Below are 17,111 nucleotides of genomic sequence, written 5' to 3'. Positions count from 1 at the left end.
GCTTACGGATTCTATCACCACCTCTATTGGACTGGGGGACCCTATCGATCACAAAGAACCGTAATAAATTGCGATTCCCATTGTGCAATTCTTCAAAATGACGAGCTATTGGAGACAATTTATCTTTATTGGCAATTGCCCGCATATGTTCTAGTATTCTTTTCTTTGCGGGGAACATCGTGCTCCCAACATACTTCTTTTCACAGGGGCACATTAAAATGTAGACACAATAGTCTGATAGACATGTTAGGTGTTTTTCAATCTTCTTCTCAGATTTGGATAGTGGAAAGTAAACAGTTTTTACATTGGAACTATGTTTGCATGCTTTGCATTTTATGCAAACATAGAAACCCTGTATCTCCCTGAACGTGGATTTCCGCAAAGAAATCTCATTTTTACAGAGTCTATCCTTCAGGTAGTTACTCTTTCTGTAAGTCACGTTAGGGGAATCCTTCAACACCTCGGTTAATGTAGGTTCTGTGTACAGTATTTTCCAATGTTTGGTTAGACATTTCCGTATGTCACCTGATTTAGAATTAAAGGTGGAAATATATCTGATAATACCATCTTCAGGCTCTCTTTTTTTAGGGACTAGAAGATCTGCTTGTATCAGGCTTGATGCTTTGGAGTAGGCATCCTTTATACATTTTTGGCCATAACCCCCTTCGGTGAAACGTTGTTTCATCACCTGGCACTCCTTCTGATATTCAAATTCATTACTACAGTTTCTTCGGGCACGAAGAAATTCCCCGTAGGGAATACTGTAGATTAAAGATTTTGGATGGCTGCTCTCTGCATGTAACAGGGTGTTACCAGCAGTTTCCTTGCGGTGTAAGCTAGAAGTTAACCTGTTGTTGACCACAGTAATCTCAATATCCCAAAATATTGCCTTTTCTTTACATATTGTGCCTTCAAATCGCAAGTTGACATCATTGTCATTCAAATAATGAATGAATGATATGGCTTGTTCATGGCTTCCCTTCCAGACGACAAGTAAGTCGTCTATGTAGCGGAACCATGAAACCACATGGTTGTAGTAGTTGTCATAGTGACTGGGCGCTTGCCGCTCCCACCACCCCATAAAGAGGTTGGAGTAACTTGGAGCAAAACAAGTGCCCATCGCAGTCCCCTGCTTTTGTCTAAAAAACAATTCATTAAAAATAAAAAAATTGTTTTCCAGACAGAATTGGATCATTTGTAAAAGCATATGATTATGGTCAAAAAACGAGATGGAGCGAAATTTCAGATAGTACTCGCATGCTTTCAAGCCATCAGTATGCTTGATGGACGAGGTGGAACGGATTTATACAGGGCGACCTTGTGCCCTGCTTTGCACCGACGCCAAAAAGAGTCCCAATCACAACACAAGGACAGTGGAAAGGAATAAATATATATATATATATATATATATATATATATATATATATATATATATATATATATATATATATATATATATATATATGGAAATGAAAGTATTGTATGAATATTATTATATCTGATAAGGCACAAATGATAGCTTAGATTTAGATAAACAAGGGACTATCAACCTTTACTGCACTTTACGGCACTTTTATGTATTTATATGGTTATTCTAATTTTGTACATTTGATGGAATATGTTTGGAGGTCAAGCTATAATGCAATGAATTTTAGCAAATTGTCCGTTCGTGCATTGTTGATATTTATTAACTTTTTCTGCTTATTTCTAACCTGGTATTTGATATGCTATTTTAAATATAATTTTATCTGAGGTATATGCACGTTGCACTATTTTTGCACATCATCATTCTTTTTGCACTAGCACTTTATCTTTTGAGCATGGCACTTTAAACATGGCATAATCAGATAGGATCAATAGTTATGGATACACAATAGAGAGTTTGGCCACTTAGCCACAAGTACAATATAATGGTTTTTAGTATCATGAACATTGTGGAGGAATAATAGGTTTCAGATATCAACCAATGTTTCTCTTACACACTGCTGCAACATCTTTGCTTCTATGTACATTTATATGTGTAATAATTTTGATGCTGCTATATTTTGTTGAATGTATTGTGGGTATATTTATAAGAAGTTTTAATTATTTATATACTATGTCATTTTATCTATTAGATCCTGTATCATTACTAGTGTCTTCACACATAGCTTTATGTGCCATGTGACATGCTCAACCAGGAAAGCACTACTTACACTGCATTTGTAATCGAAAAATTCATGTGAACAAGGCTGCAGCAACGCAGTCAAAACGCGTCATGCTGGAGACAAGCGGAGAAATAAAGCTTTAAATTAATGGAATTTATATATATATATACTACTTGAGGAGAATGCTTCAGCTGCTGAATTGACTGTGCCACTGACGAAGAGAGCCTCCGCTCTCGAAATGCATTTGGCTGGCTTTATTTTTCTAAGAAACTGCACCATTGAAAACTTGCTGGCAAGTACCTGAATAAAAAGAGTTCAAAAGTGAGTTTGTGTGTGGTCGCTCCCAAAAGGGTTCCTGCGCTTGTGATGGATTTATGACGGCCGCCCGGTCGTGGGAGTGACCTGCTGCGAAAGCGGAGCCAGCTCTTCAGTTCTGAGGAGCTTTTGGACACGAACGTCTTGGGGCACTGCAGGGGTGCTCCTTGAACACTCTTTCAGCTACTTAAAAGCGGAGCAGGCTGACAATGCAGCAGTGCCTTTTACTGTGAATACTTTGCATCCATTTTACTGAAACATACCTCACCTGCATTAAAGGACTTCAAATCCCAGAAACGCCGCTGTATGCTTAACGCCCAGGAGGCGGGGACAAACTACTTGAGGAGAATGCTTCAGCTGCTGAATTGACTGTGCCACTGACGAAGAGAGCCTCCGCTCTCGAAATGCATTTGGCTGGCTTTATTTTTCTAAGAAACTGCACCATTGAAAACTTGCTGGCAAGTACCTGAATAAAAAGAGTTCAAAAGTGAGTTTGTGTGTGGTCGCTCCCAAAAGGGTTCCTGCGCTTGTGATGGATTTATGACGGCCGCCCGGTCGTGGGAGTGACCTGCTGCGAAAGCGGAGCCAGCTCTTCAGTTCTGAGGAGCTTTTGGACACGAACGTCTTGGGGCACTGCAGGGGTGCTCCTTGAACACTCTTTCAGCTACTTAAAAGCGGAGCAGGCTGACAATGCAGCAGTGCCTTTTACTGTGAATACTTTGCATCCATTTTACTGAAACATACCTCACCTGCATTAAAGGACTTCAAATCCCAGAAACGCCGCTGTATGCTTAACGCCCAGGAGGCGGGGACAAACTACTTGAGGAGAATGCTTCAGCTGCTGAATTGACTGTGCCACTGACGAAGAGAGCCTCCGCTCTCGAAATGCATTTGGCTGGCTTTATTTTTCTAAGAAACTGCACCATTGAAAACTTGCTGGCAAGTACCTGAATAAAAAGAGTTCAAAAGTGAGTTTGTGTGTGGTCGCTCCCAAAAGGGTTCCTGCGCTTGTGATGGATTTATGACGGCCGCCCGGTCGTGGGAGTGACCTGCTGCGAAAGCGGAGCCAGCTCTTCAGTTCTGAGGAGCTTTTGGACACGAACGTCTTGGGGCACTGCAGGGGTGCTCCTTGAACACTCTTTCAGCTACTTAAAAGCGGAGCAGGCTGACAATGCAGCAGTGCCTTTTACTGTGAATACTTTGCATCCATTTTACTGAAACATACCTCACCTGCATTAAAGGACTTCAAATCCCAGAAACGCCGCTGTATGCTTAACGCCCAGGAGGCGGGGACAAACTACTTGAGGAGAATGCTTCAGCTGCTGAATTGACTGTGCCACTGACGAAGAGAGCCTCCGCTCTCGAAATGCATTTGGCTGGCTTTATTTTTCTAAGAAACTGCACCATTGAAAACTTGCTGGCAAGTACCTGAATAAAAAGAGTTCAAAAGTGAGTTTGTGTGTGGTCGCTCCCAAAAGGGTTCCTGCGCTTGTGATGGATTTATGACGGCCGCCCGGTCGTGGGAGTGACCTGCTGCGAAAGCGGAGCCAGCTCTTCAGTTCTGAGGAGCTTTTGGACACGAACGTCTTGGGGCACTGCAGGGGTGCTCCTTGAACACTCTTTCAGCTACTTAAAAGCGGAGCAGGCTGACAATGCAGCAGTGCCTTTTACTGTGAATACTTTGCATCCATTTTACTGAAACATACCTCACCTGCATTAAAGGACTTCAAATCCCAGAAACGCCGCTGTATGCTTAACGCCCAGGAGGCGGGGACAAACTACTTGAGGAGAATGCTTCAGCTGCTGAATTGACTGTGCCACTGACGAAGAGAGCCTCCGCTCTCGAAATGCATTTGGCTGGCTTTATTTTTCTAAGAAACTGCACCATTGAAAACTTCCTGGCAAGTACCTGAATAAAAAGAGTTCAAAAGTGAGTTTGTGTGTGGTCGCTCCCAAAAGGGTTCCTGCGCTTGTGATGGATATATATATATATATATATATATATATATATATATATATATATATATATATATGTATAGATATATATATATATATATATATATATGCGGAGGGACAAGAGGAGCAAGAGGTGGGGGCCAGCAAGCGATAGCATCCCCAAGGGTCACCAGGAGTGGGCTGAATCGCAGAAGGTAATGGACGAACAAGACAATAACGTCATAAACCTTTCAAAAAGAGCACTAACGGATGACGAAACCACCATCCTAAAGAAGGGTTTAAGCTTCTGCCCGGCCAGTGACTATGATCCTGTAAAAACACGGATTGACTTATTTAAATATACTAGGAAACTAAAATTTAGGAAAATCTTTCTCCAAAAGTCAGACAACGAGAACACAATACATAACCTTGCAGTTTCCACTGAAGATTTAAATGAAACTCCAACATGTGAAGAACTAGCGGATGTTATGCTGACACCAACCCAAGAACCAATGTCCAATCCCATCATTAGGGAGACCCAATCACAAAGTAACATCGAACAAAAACGTGATCCAAGTCATTGGAAAAATAAATCCAAAAACTACCTATTTCCAGTTTTACGCAATAGATCTCTTCAATGAAGCAGTCCTGGAAGATTTAGACAAAATTGCATCTGGCACAAAAAACAAGATAAATCATAAGTCATCAAATATAGCAAAGAGAGAGTGGCAAGCCATTAGATAGCTAAAGGAGGACACTACAATTGAAATCAAACCTTCTGATAAAGGAGGAAACATTGTCATTTTTGACCGGGAACATTACCTAGCGGAGGCCCACAGACAGCTTTAAGACAGAGAATGTTACACTCCAATACAAAGAACTGAGTATAACAGAAGCATTTTGGCTTTTCATAACATGTTGGACAATTGGCAAAAAGAGGGCATGTTAACAATGGATGAATACCTCTTTTTGAAATGTGAAGCACCAGTACTACCAACGTTTTACCACCTACCAAAGGTGCATAAACATGCAACCAAGCCTCCGGGACGCCCAATAGTGTCCTCTATAGGGAGCCTTCTCGAGAACACGTCCAGATTCGTCGACTCTTATTTGGCCCCATTTGTCAGAAACCTTCCATCGTATCTGAAGGATACTCAAGACTTTCTTAACATCATGGACAATGTTACGTGGGACTCAGAAATGCTATTAATTACCTTAGATGTGGTAAATTTATACACTTGCATAAACCACGAGCGAGGTTTATATGCTGTAAAATGGTTCTTGGACCAAAAACCACAACATTTCAAAAGTCATAATGCCATGATTTTGTCCATGATTAGATTTTGTTTGTACAACAACATTTTCTTATTTGATGGGACTTTATACAATCAAAAAAGGGGCACTTCGATGGGCTCGTGCTTCTCCCCCAGCTACGCGAAATTATTTCGTGGGCTGGTGGGAGAAGCACGAGGCATGGAGTGACTCCAATCAGAAATGGACTGAAAAAATACTCATGTGGACTAGGTACATTGAAGACCTATTTATAATCTGGCAAGGTGATCGTCAATCAGCAGAAGAGTACATTACCATACTAAACAACAACAATCTAAAATTTACCAGCACTATAAGCACCTGTAGTATTAATTACTTAGACCTAGAAATATTTGTGTATAATAACATCCTCCACACTCGCCTGTATAGAAAACCCACAGCAGGTAATGCGGTCCTGCATGCCAAGTCCTATCATCCCAAGAGTCTTGTAAAAAATGTACCCCACGGCGAATTTTCACGCCTAAAGAGAAATTGTTCTCTTGAACAAGACTATAAGCATGCAGCAATGGAAGCTAATATTAGATTTGAGCGCAGGGGTTATAACGTCAACACCCTTAAACAGGCCAGTGCCAAAGCCTCTAAAACTAACAGGAGGGCTCTCCTGGTTCCAAAACCTAAAATAGAGGCCCCTGATGAAGTCCGTATGATTACAGAATTCAGTACCAAATCAGGTGAAATGGTTAACATCTTCCAAAAACACTGGCACATACTCACTGCTGATAAAGTCCTCAAAAAGGGTCTGCCAAGAAAACCTCTAATAACCTATAAAAGATGCCCCTCTCTGGCAGATCATTTGGTCCACAGCCATTTTAAATCTTTGGCAAATCCCATCAGAATATCACAGTCAGTAGGTTTCTTTCCTTGTCTTAAATGTAAGGCATGTAAATTCAGCCACAAAATATCAGAATACCCGAATCGCACAGGCGATAACAAACCCAATGTAAAAATTAAGCAGTTGCTTAATTGTAACTCGGAGTACACTGTGAATTGTCTCACCTGTCCTTGCAAGCTGCGATACATCGGCAGCACCATCAAACCTGTGAAACTTAGAATTCTCGAACATATGCGGGCTATTACCAATAACGATAAATCATATCCAGTAGCCCGCCACTTTGCACAAGAACATCAGAGCAAGTGGGAGAAACTAAGTTTCTATTGTATAGATCAGGCCCCTAAACTAGAACGAGGAGGGGACAGAGACAAGTCTCTACGGATTCTAGAGTCCAAGCACATTATTGGCCTTAAAACCATTACTCCTTGGGGGTTAAATAACAACGAAGAACTCTGGGTTCATTTGTAAATAGCTGAAAAATCGGGGTACTATAGTAGACCATGAAACTGAACAATAGAACATCTCTACTTCCCCATTTATCAATCATGCCTGTCATGTCTTTTCTGTCTTGCACTGTGTAAAAATTGCCCATTCAGGGCTAAATAACCATGAACATGAAATGAGCTAATGTAAATACCTCATTTGTTCACTTATTTTTTCATACTGTGAATATGTAAATGATCCAAAATATGAAATGTATAATAACGTTATCTGTTTTTAATGAGCACAATGCACTTTCACGATATCACCTTTGCAGAGCCGTTGTACTAATGGGAGTTGCACATTATAAGATGGCGCCCAAAATACTGTGGTAGAAATGTGCCTCTTCTATGTCAATAGAGTGTGTAATCAACCAATGGCTTTAAAATGGTGATTTTAATGAGACACTAACGTTACACTGACGAAGCCTGTGAAGGCGAAACGCGTCTGTAAGGGGTGAGAGGGGTTTTGGTGATTAAATTCTTGAAAGCGGATACCAGTGTGCCAGCCTTTCTTTTTTCTGAAAACTACATGGATGCAGAAAACGTGCAGCAATATATATATATATATATATATATATATATATATATATATATATATTCTTCCCAAGTTGCCCTGTGCTAAGAGGACGCCACTCCACAGGGATTAGTTGCACTGAACCTTTATTCTGATCAAGATTGCAACAAGCGATATCAACGTTAGTGCTCGGGAGCCACTGGAGGCATGAAATTCACGCACTACAACCCCCAGCATGCTGTTAGAATACTCACCTGTGAGCGGTATGCAAATGAGGAACATTTAAAAGGATGTAGTGCGCAGCCGTGCACTAACTGCTTTTCCCTATGATTAAGAGGCATGCTGCCTCGAAACGCGTCAGGGACTCTTTGAAACAACTCTGGTTGAAATGCTGTTTATTGCAGAATAAAGGTTCAGTGCAACTTATCCCTGTGGAGTGGCGTCCTCTTAGCACAGGGCAACTTGGGAAGAATTAACTACACGGCAGCCCAGCCGTGGGAGGATGCACCGCCCGTGACAAGGAATGGCGGGGCTGCACGTCGGAACTATGCTGGCGTGAGATGCAGCACAAGGATTGTCTTTCAATTAAGAAACAGCTTTCAATACAGAGGCCCACTGGAGGGTTTTGATCAAGATTGCAACAAGCGATATCAACGTTAGTGCTCGGGAGCCACTGGAGGCATGAAATTCACGCACTACAACCCCCAGCATGCTGTTAGAATACTCACCTGTGAGCGGTATGCAAATGAGGAACATTTAAAAAGGATGTAGTGCGCAGCCGTGCACTAACTGCTTTTCCCTATGATTAAGAGGCATGCTGCCTCGAAACGCGTCAGGGACTCTTTGAAACAACTCTGGTTGAAATGCTGTTTATTGCAGAATAAAGGTTCAGTGCAACTTATCCCTGTGGAGTGGCACAGGGCAACTTGGGAAGAAAATATATATATATATATATATATATATATATATATATATATATATATATATATATATATATATATATATATATATATATATATATATATATATATATATATATATACACCAACAAGTCATGAATTACAGCTCTTCCACCATAATGTGTTCAGGTACAGACCACTCAGGCGCGATAAGATCCATTAATTTATATATATGGTGTGTGAACAAGACTACGTCAGTAGTCGAAACGTTGCATTTTGGAAGGCACAAGGATTGAATAAACATCTTGCCTGGAGAGCGTGGGGTCTGTCTCTTCTTTCGCCGCTGTGAGTGGAGGTCTGAAGATTTTGCTGATATATATATATATATATATATATATATATATATATATATATATATATATATTGGTTACCAATCCACACTTCGCATCAAAGTAAAGGCACTGACACCGTGAATTTCCATTTCAAGGTCAGGTTTAATTCCCAGTTTGCTGCTCAGACGCGTTTCGGCAGAAGCCTCCGCCTTGATCCCTATCATCATACACGATTATATATGTTTTTTACATATCCTCCATTACAGGCTAGTTGCTATGGCAACCCTGGCATGACGTTCATTGAGAACATAGAAGAGTTATGTTAACAAACATGAGTCATGGTGCAAAAACTCTTCTAATACACAGCACCCAAAGCTTACTTGCACATATATATTTTCATCGTGTATACATTATCTGACAAATTATGCAGCACAATATATGAGCATCTTAAATTAAAGTGTAAAGAAAAATACTATTTCAGTCATTGTTTAAACTAAGTAGTAAAACGTGAAAGCTGAAACACAGATTGCTGCGCGGAGAAAAATCTCGAGTGTGACATATTGACATATGTGAATGTATTATTCATTCTGTGACTGCTCTATGAGTCACCCATCCTTAATACCGTGGGTTCCTTCAGTTGCAAATGATAACTTGTTTGAATGCTCTACCTCATGTGTTTGGTTGATTATGTGGTTCTTATATCATGTTGTTAGTTTGTAATCAGTGCTAGTCATTTGGTCACAATTACGTTTGTCACAAGTACTCTCGTTTCTCCACATGTGTTGCGCTTAAAAAACACCAAAATTAATTTTAAATTTAAATATGAAAACTACACAATAAACCGTACCATACAGTGCTCACATATACATTTGTATTGTTTTCCATTTGTAATGGATCATGTCAATTGTGCCAACTAGTGCTAACGTGTATTCAAAACAACCTATGTTACATAAAGTGATTTGCAGATGTTACAAAAATGGTCAAAGGTTTGGAACAAGCATTCCAGATTAAAGGTGTACGTTAAGGGCCTCATCGGCATTTAACCGATTCGGGATCTTGGAGTCGAGTAAAATTATATACCTTGACTCCAGCCGTCTCAACGCTAGTCGGCGGTTCCCTCCCCTGTTGTTCTTGGTTATACTGTTGATTACAAAGTAAGACAGATCCTGAGATTTTCCTACGTGTTGCGTGTTTATGTGCCTGGCCACCGGGTATGTTTGATCATCATTACTAATGGCCCTAAAGTGTTGCAGGATTCTTATGTGTGCCTGGTGGATAGTTCTTCCCACATATCGTTTGCCGCAGCTGCATATCAGAACATATACTGCGGAGTCTGTTGTGCACGAGTACATGCCCCTAATAGTATAGGGTTTTTGCCTGAAAGGTAGTGCCACTACGCTTGTATTCACTCCATGTTTGCATGCCTTGCACTTCGTGCATTTTCTGAACTCCTTCTGTGTAAATAACCACGTGGTGGGTTTTACGATGGTAGGGGCATGCAAACAAGTTCACTGCACATTGATTCCGCTTTTCTAAATGTTATTAGGGGGGCGTTACCACATAGCGGTCCTATGATAGGATCGCTGAGTATCAATGGCCAATGTTTGTGCATGATGTTTCTTAGATTAGCATGGAAAATGTTATATCCTGTGATAAGTCTTGGGATATTGGGTGAGCCTAATGCTGTAGAGTTTTGAGTCGCTGATTTTTGAGTTTTATCAGGGAAGAGGAGGTCCTTTCTATCTTTGTTCCTGCATTTTGTTTCTGCTTTCTCCAAAGTTTTATGGCTATACCCTCTCTTTTTCAGACTAGCGAAAAGGTTTTCCTTAGCCTCACTCACTCCTCTTTCTGTGCTGCAGTTCTGGGTCATTCGCAAACATTCTGCATAAGAAATAGACTCCTTAAGTTTAGCTGGATGGAAGCTTTGTGCGTGCAGCACGGCATTTCCTGCTGTGGGCTTTCTGTATGTACGTGTTTGTATTTTATTTGTTTCTACAAAACAGTTCCAGGTCTAAAAATTGAATTGTGGTCTTACTGGTGGTGCATGTGAATTTTAGATTTAGATTATTTTCGTTGATTTCTGAAGCAAATGTTTCAGCACTATCAACTGACCCTCTCCACAAGATAAAAATGTCATCTATAAATCTTTTATAGATTATTACATTGTTGTTCATTACTTTCATCTGTGAGACCCCCAATACTTGCTCCTCCCACCAGCCCATATGCAGATTCGCATAGCTGGGGGAGAAGCAAGTACCCATGGCTGATCCCTGCGTTTCTTTGTAGTGTTGCCTGTCAAAGAGAAAAGTGTTATTGGTGAGGCACCACTCCACCATTTCTAGTATCATTCTTGTGTGCTGGAGTAGTGTTATGGGTCTTTTTTCTAGATAGTACTGGAGTGCTCTGAGCCCATCTGTGTGTCTTATGCTGGTGTACAAAGATTGGACGTCAAGGGTTACAAATACATAAAAATCATCATTCCATTCATATTCATAAATTTTTCTTAAAAAATCCCCACTGTCTTGTATATAAGCTGGGAGATCTCTTACTAATGGCTGTAAAAAGTGATTCACAAAGATACTGGTATTCTCAAACAAACTCCCAATTGCCGTAATTATCGGTCTCCCTGGTGGTCGTTCAGCATTCTTATGGATTTTTGGTATCAGATAAAGATGAGGTGTTATAGGATAGTCAATTTTCAAAAACTCAAATTCGTGCTTGTTTATCAGGCCCATTCATTTCCACCTGTATAGTTCTGTGTGGTATTTTCTTGGATTCCAACAAGTGTGTTGGGCTTATTCTGCTGTAGCACTTGTGATCTTGGAGTTGACCCATTGCTTCTTCATTATACATAGTTAGTGGTCATAGGACAATGTTGCCCCCCTTATCCGACCCCCGTTGCCAGGGCAGCTGTTGCACTTTACAAAACTGCTAACATAACATAACATAACCTCACCACAATGTCTGGTCTTGATTGTATTTTTGCCATTAGAGAATTGTACTCCAGTCTCCGACTGTGTTCGTGAGTGAAAAGTTCCTGGTGCTAAATAGAGAAAGTTCCTTGAGATCCTTGATGATATTGTCTGAAAAGAGATCTAAACCATCTTTAAGTAGGATAGGCATAAATACCGATTTTGGTCTGAAATTCGTTTTCACTGTTTCATATGTATCCAGATTGGAAAATGCTGCTGCATCGGATGGAGTGACTTCTCTGCTTGAATCATCTAGTTCAAGGGCACACATGTCTCTCATTGTCTCCATATCAGCTATTGTGATCATTTCCTCGTGCCCTGGCACTGGTTGTTTGTCAATTGTCTTTCTGGTGCTGTTAATGAAGTATTTTTGCAATTTCAGTTTACGTATGTATTGGAATACGTCAATCCTTGTCTGTGCATAATCAAAATTCGTGTTTGAGCAATATGTCAAACTTTAAATTAATGGATCTTATCGTGCCTGAGTGGTCTGTATCTGAACACATTATGGAGGAAGAGCTGTAATTCATGACGTGTTGGTGGATATATATATATATATATATATATATATATATATATATATATCAATTCATTAAGTTCCGCAGACGCTGAACGCCGCCTTGACTCCTCCTCTTTGTGACAGAGGCTCATGCTGGGTGAACCGAATAAAATCACAATGCAAAATGTACAAGGCTTTTTTACTTGCAGAAATTGCAAAGCCTGCAAGAACAGTCGCAATGTGAAGGTAGCAGTCTTGTCATCAGCAGCAGAACCATTTGTCATTCGAGAGCATACATCTTGTAACACTGAATATGCCGTTTATGCATTGTTCTGCCCATGTAAGAAGGCTTATATTGGCAGCACAATTAAAAAGGCAAAGCTACGCATTTTGGAACACCTGAGAGCAATAAAGAATGTTGATAAAACCTATCCAATAGCAAGACATTTCCAAAGTTGCCACGATCAGAACTCTGATTTGTTAAGCTTTTGTGTCCTTGATACAATAAAACACAACGAAATAGGTGGAAATAGACTCAATGTAGACTGGAGTCGAAAATCATAATACAATACAGAACTATGGCCCCGCTAGGACACAATACCGACGAGGAAATGGAAGTACATCTAGGCTAGTTTGTTCGCTTTGTATAGAGTACAATAATGCTATCTGACTTGTTCTGTCCCCCTATTGGAGTCCCGCAGTTGGTCCCAATGAGTGACTCCGATTCCTGATATTGACATATGTGCCTGTATATATTCTCTTTTAACTCTGTAAAAATATCATGTTTGTGTGTTTTATGGGCAATTTGTATATAATTTGAGTAGTTCATTATTATTATTTTTATTTTTATTTCAGGGAATGTGGACTCCACTTAAACACTGAGACAACACAATGCAGTTTACCATACTTGAATGTTCAGGAGAATGAAAATGACGTTGAGGGAGTTACGCCCACTTGTTACGCCCACTTGGGCAGGATTAGGTGCTGTCACAAAAAGACTTGATTGTTCTGCACTTTGCAAATTATTTGAAATATGATGTTCCTTTGAAACTGAAATTTAATTTGGGAATCGCTGAAGCCCACTGGGGCAGTATCTGCAAATCACAATCGTCGTGTTGTTTTTTAAGCGGTTGTAAATGATTACAGTTCAAAGTGAGACAAGGCATTTGAATAACTGTATTGATGTGTTCTAGTCTTGTGATTAATTTGGAAACCGCGGTAGTTTAAAGACAGCAATCGCCTTTTTGCTTAAAAAACAAGCAGACTCAAAGACTTATGGCTCAATATAAAGCCCAAAGGAACTTGCATAACTTTATTGATATAAGTGCAACGAATATGGCGAGGCAAAGCTAAAAATTGGTTGGCATTAATTTTGTTTTGCAGACATGCTTATAGAAATGTATACACTGTTTTGAATCAAACAAAAGAAATATATGTAAACTGATATTACGAAGACACATTCCCAATTACCGTTTTGTTGACAAATCACGGTAGTCTGTTGTTTATGTTATGGTGTCACATGTTTGTTTATTTAACCCAATGAGATGCACACAACTTGACTCGTGAGCAAGGGAAGTCTCCCGAAACGCGTCGAGTTAATTTTCTGTTGCCAGTCACGGAATAAAATCCTTTTTTTGATGCAACTTGAGCTCATGCTTTTTCATACTGCCTTGGATGCGAGGATTAATGTGTGGATTCTGGAATATATATATATATATATATATATATATATATATATATATATATATACATACATATCTATATATATATATATACATACATATCTATATATATATATATATATATATATATTACCTACTGGCGTCTCGCCAGTAGGTATATATAGTTAGGATTTTTTGTCTATGGAACTTTTGAAAATTCTATGTCTAATAACTTTGGCGTTTGTGGACGGAATCGGCTGAAATTTTCAGGAAAATGGCACATTTTGTTTCTGAGCAGCTCTTAAAAATTTGGGGGGGTATCGTCAAGGGGGGGCCGAGAAAAAAGGGGGGTCCCAAAACGCGTTTTCCCCATGTTAATTTCCATAGGGCGGTTGGCCTCACTTTTAGCTCGAACGGCTGAATGGATTTGCACGAAACTTGGCAAAATTGTAGGGACTGTTAGCCCGATGTGCCTTTGCTAGGTCTCTATATATGTGCTCCAGTGGATTTTGAGAAATTAACGTTCAAAACAAGATATATATCTGTAACAGCGCTCCGGGCTGCGCTCCGGTCCGCTTACTTTTCGCGAAACGGAACTTTGCGATGCGAAGCTGATTGGCTCTCCGGTGTCCGTCAACATTCTAAACAGTCCGGAGCGGCCGCCATCTTATCTCTCGGTAGGATCGAGAGAGAAGAAGAGGTGAAAAACGAAGGGGGAATTTAATGAAAAGGGGCAAGGTAGACCCCTCTTGACCCCCTAGGAATGATGTCGGGGTTATTAAAGGGTCCCGTGGGGAAAATAAAAAAAAAATGATTTTTCACGGTAGAAGCGCTTCTCGGGCAGCGAACTGGGCCGCAAACTGGTAGCGAAACGGGAATTCGCCATTTTGTGTTTCGTTTTAATTAAATTACTAGGTATAAGGGGGTGCGGGAGACGTATCCTGATCCCTTATGTTTTCTGAGGGTGGCTGAGGAGGCTCATATATGTTGATACATGTCTTCCAGCGGCAGTGCGTGTTTTTTTTTTTTTTTGCTGCGTGACGTCTGTTAACGTTCGATTCGATGGAAATCAGGAAGTGTTGACCGCCAATTTGTCACTGCGATAAAATATTTTGTTATAAATGAATCCTTATTGATAAACATTGTCTGCGCCATCTTGCCTTTTTTCCAATGCCACAATTTTGTCGTGCACGGCAGCCATTTTAGATGCCAGGCCGGTCCCAGGCTATCACCTAGCCCTGCGGATGTAGTTTATGGCCCCAGCTGTAGAGAATCCAGACATGCCAACCCTCCCGATTCAGGCGTGAGACTACTGATTTCAGTGCTAATCTCCCGCCTCCCGATTTCTGCAAGCAAAAACCCGGGGGCATATTACCAACAACTAGCGATAATTTATGTCTCTAACTTGTTTAGAGACAAAAATTATCGCCGCACATCGGCGATTTTTATCGCAGATAAACCTTGCTATTAGCAAGGTTTATCGCAAATGCGATAAAAAACGGCCGCAATGCATGAATATCGCTGAAAAGTCAGCGATATTCATGCATTATCCAGCAAATGTTCTTAGCCATGTTATCCACCTCCAATTGGATAACATGGCTAAGAACTGCTCGCAAATGCGATAAAAAACGGCCGCAATGCATGAATATCGCTGAAAAGACAGCGAGATTCATGCATTATCCAGCAAATGCTCTTAGCTATGTTATCTACCTCCCATTGGATAACATGGCTAAGAACTGCTCGCAAATGCGATAAAAAACGGCCGCAATGCATGAATATCGCTGAAAAGTCAGCGATATTCATGCATTATCCAGCAAATGCTCTTAGCCATGTTATCCACCTCCAATTGGATAACATGGCTAAGAACTGCTCAGGGCAGGTGTTAGCTTGTGGAGATATTCGCGCTTAGCGCGAATATCTCCAAAATTTGGTAATAGGAGATAGCGATGTAAGGGACTGTTTCCAGTTGCTAACATCTTGGCACGCCCACTTTGCATGTCATTAGTGGTAGATATCACTGACATGCAAAGCGGGGCCCAAGATGGTCGCTATCTCCTTTTAGCTGTCACTAACTGGTGTTAGCGACAGCTTGGTAATAGGGAGATAATTTTATCTCCGCGTTCTTGGCTTTTAAAGCCAAAAAAGCGGAATTAAACCCCCTTGATAATATGCCCCACGATTCCTCGGGGGTTTCAGCTGACAGGGCTTGGTATTGTGTTACGTGCTAATTCTTCCAGGAAACGTCAGAGGGTCGATGCAGGGGTTCTAGAAGGGGTGATAAACCATTTAAGCCTCATGAACAAGCGCATGGTCTTTTAAAGATCTGTGAAGTACTCGGGGCGGCGGTGTGTGTGTGCCCTCTTTCAGGAGCGGGCGGGGGGGGGGGCACTGCCAGCAACTTGCCAGGCCAGGCAGTGTTCAACACTTGCATCACCCTTTCTCTGCCTGCTATTGCGCTCCATGCTTCGGAAAGGTAAGAAAAAGAACGTGCATTTGAGTTTGAAATGTCCGATCCTGTAGCAGTACACTTGCAAAGCCCACACATGACAATAACCCGATTCAAGGCCCCACTCTCCCGATTTTTTAATAATATATAGTACTCCAAAAAAGTAGGTTTATAAAACTTTATTAACTTTTAAATATAACAAACGTAACAAAAACTGTAAATATATTTAAACATTTTTTGACAAAAAAAAACAACAATGGTCCGAAGCTGTCTTTTGTGCGAATAGTCCCAAGGCAGCACAACGTGCTGAGTTGTGGACGGCACCCAGGTGAAGAACCATCCCTTCTTTAAACCCCATGGTGACCAACTAAGTGCAGGTTTTACATAAAGTAGTGTTTACCTAGAGTGGTGCTGTGTAGGACACTCTGAATGGAAATTAACCAGAACTATAACGATAACAACAACAACAACAATAATATAACTTTAATGTCCAAATTACGCAAAGATTTAGCTAATCTGCTAAAGGGGGGAGTAGCCATTTCTTTTGATAATTTATTTATCCATTCGTAGCCTCGCTAATCTCCATTACAATGTGTTTCTTGCTGTCGCTAGCTGATGAAAAAACTAAAGTGATAACTTCCTCATCCTTATTTTGTCTTTCTTTGTTCCTTAAGATGTTATCTGTGTCAACCTCTTCCGAGAATGCTGATGCGTTAGGGATTTTCTTGTGTTTCTTAATAGCATT

Source organism: Lissotriton vulgaris, unplaced genomic scaffold, assembly GCF_964263255.1.
Source record: "Lissotriton vulgaris unplaced genomic scaffold, aLisVul1.2 SCAFFOLD_405, whole genome shotgun sequence".
Taxonomy (NCBI): Eukaryota; Metazoa; Chordata; class Amphibia; order Caudata; family Salamandridae; genus Lissotriton; species Lissotriton vulgaris.
The sequence above is the reverse complement of the archived record's forward strand: the minus strand, read 5'-3'. Positions refer to the sequence as shown.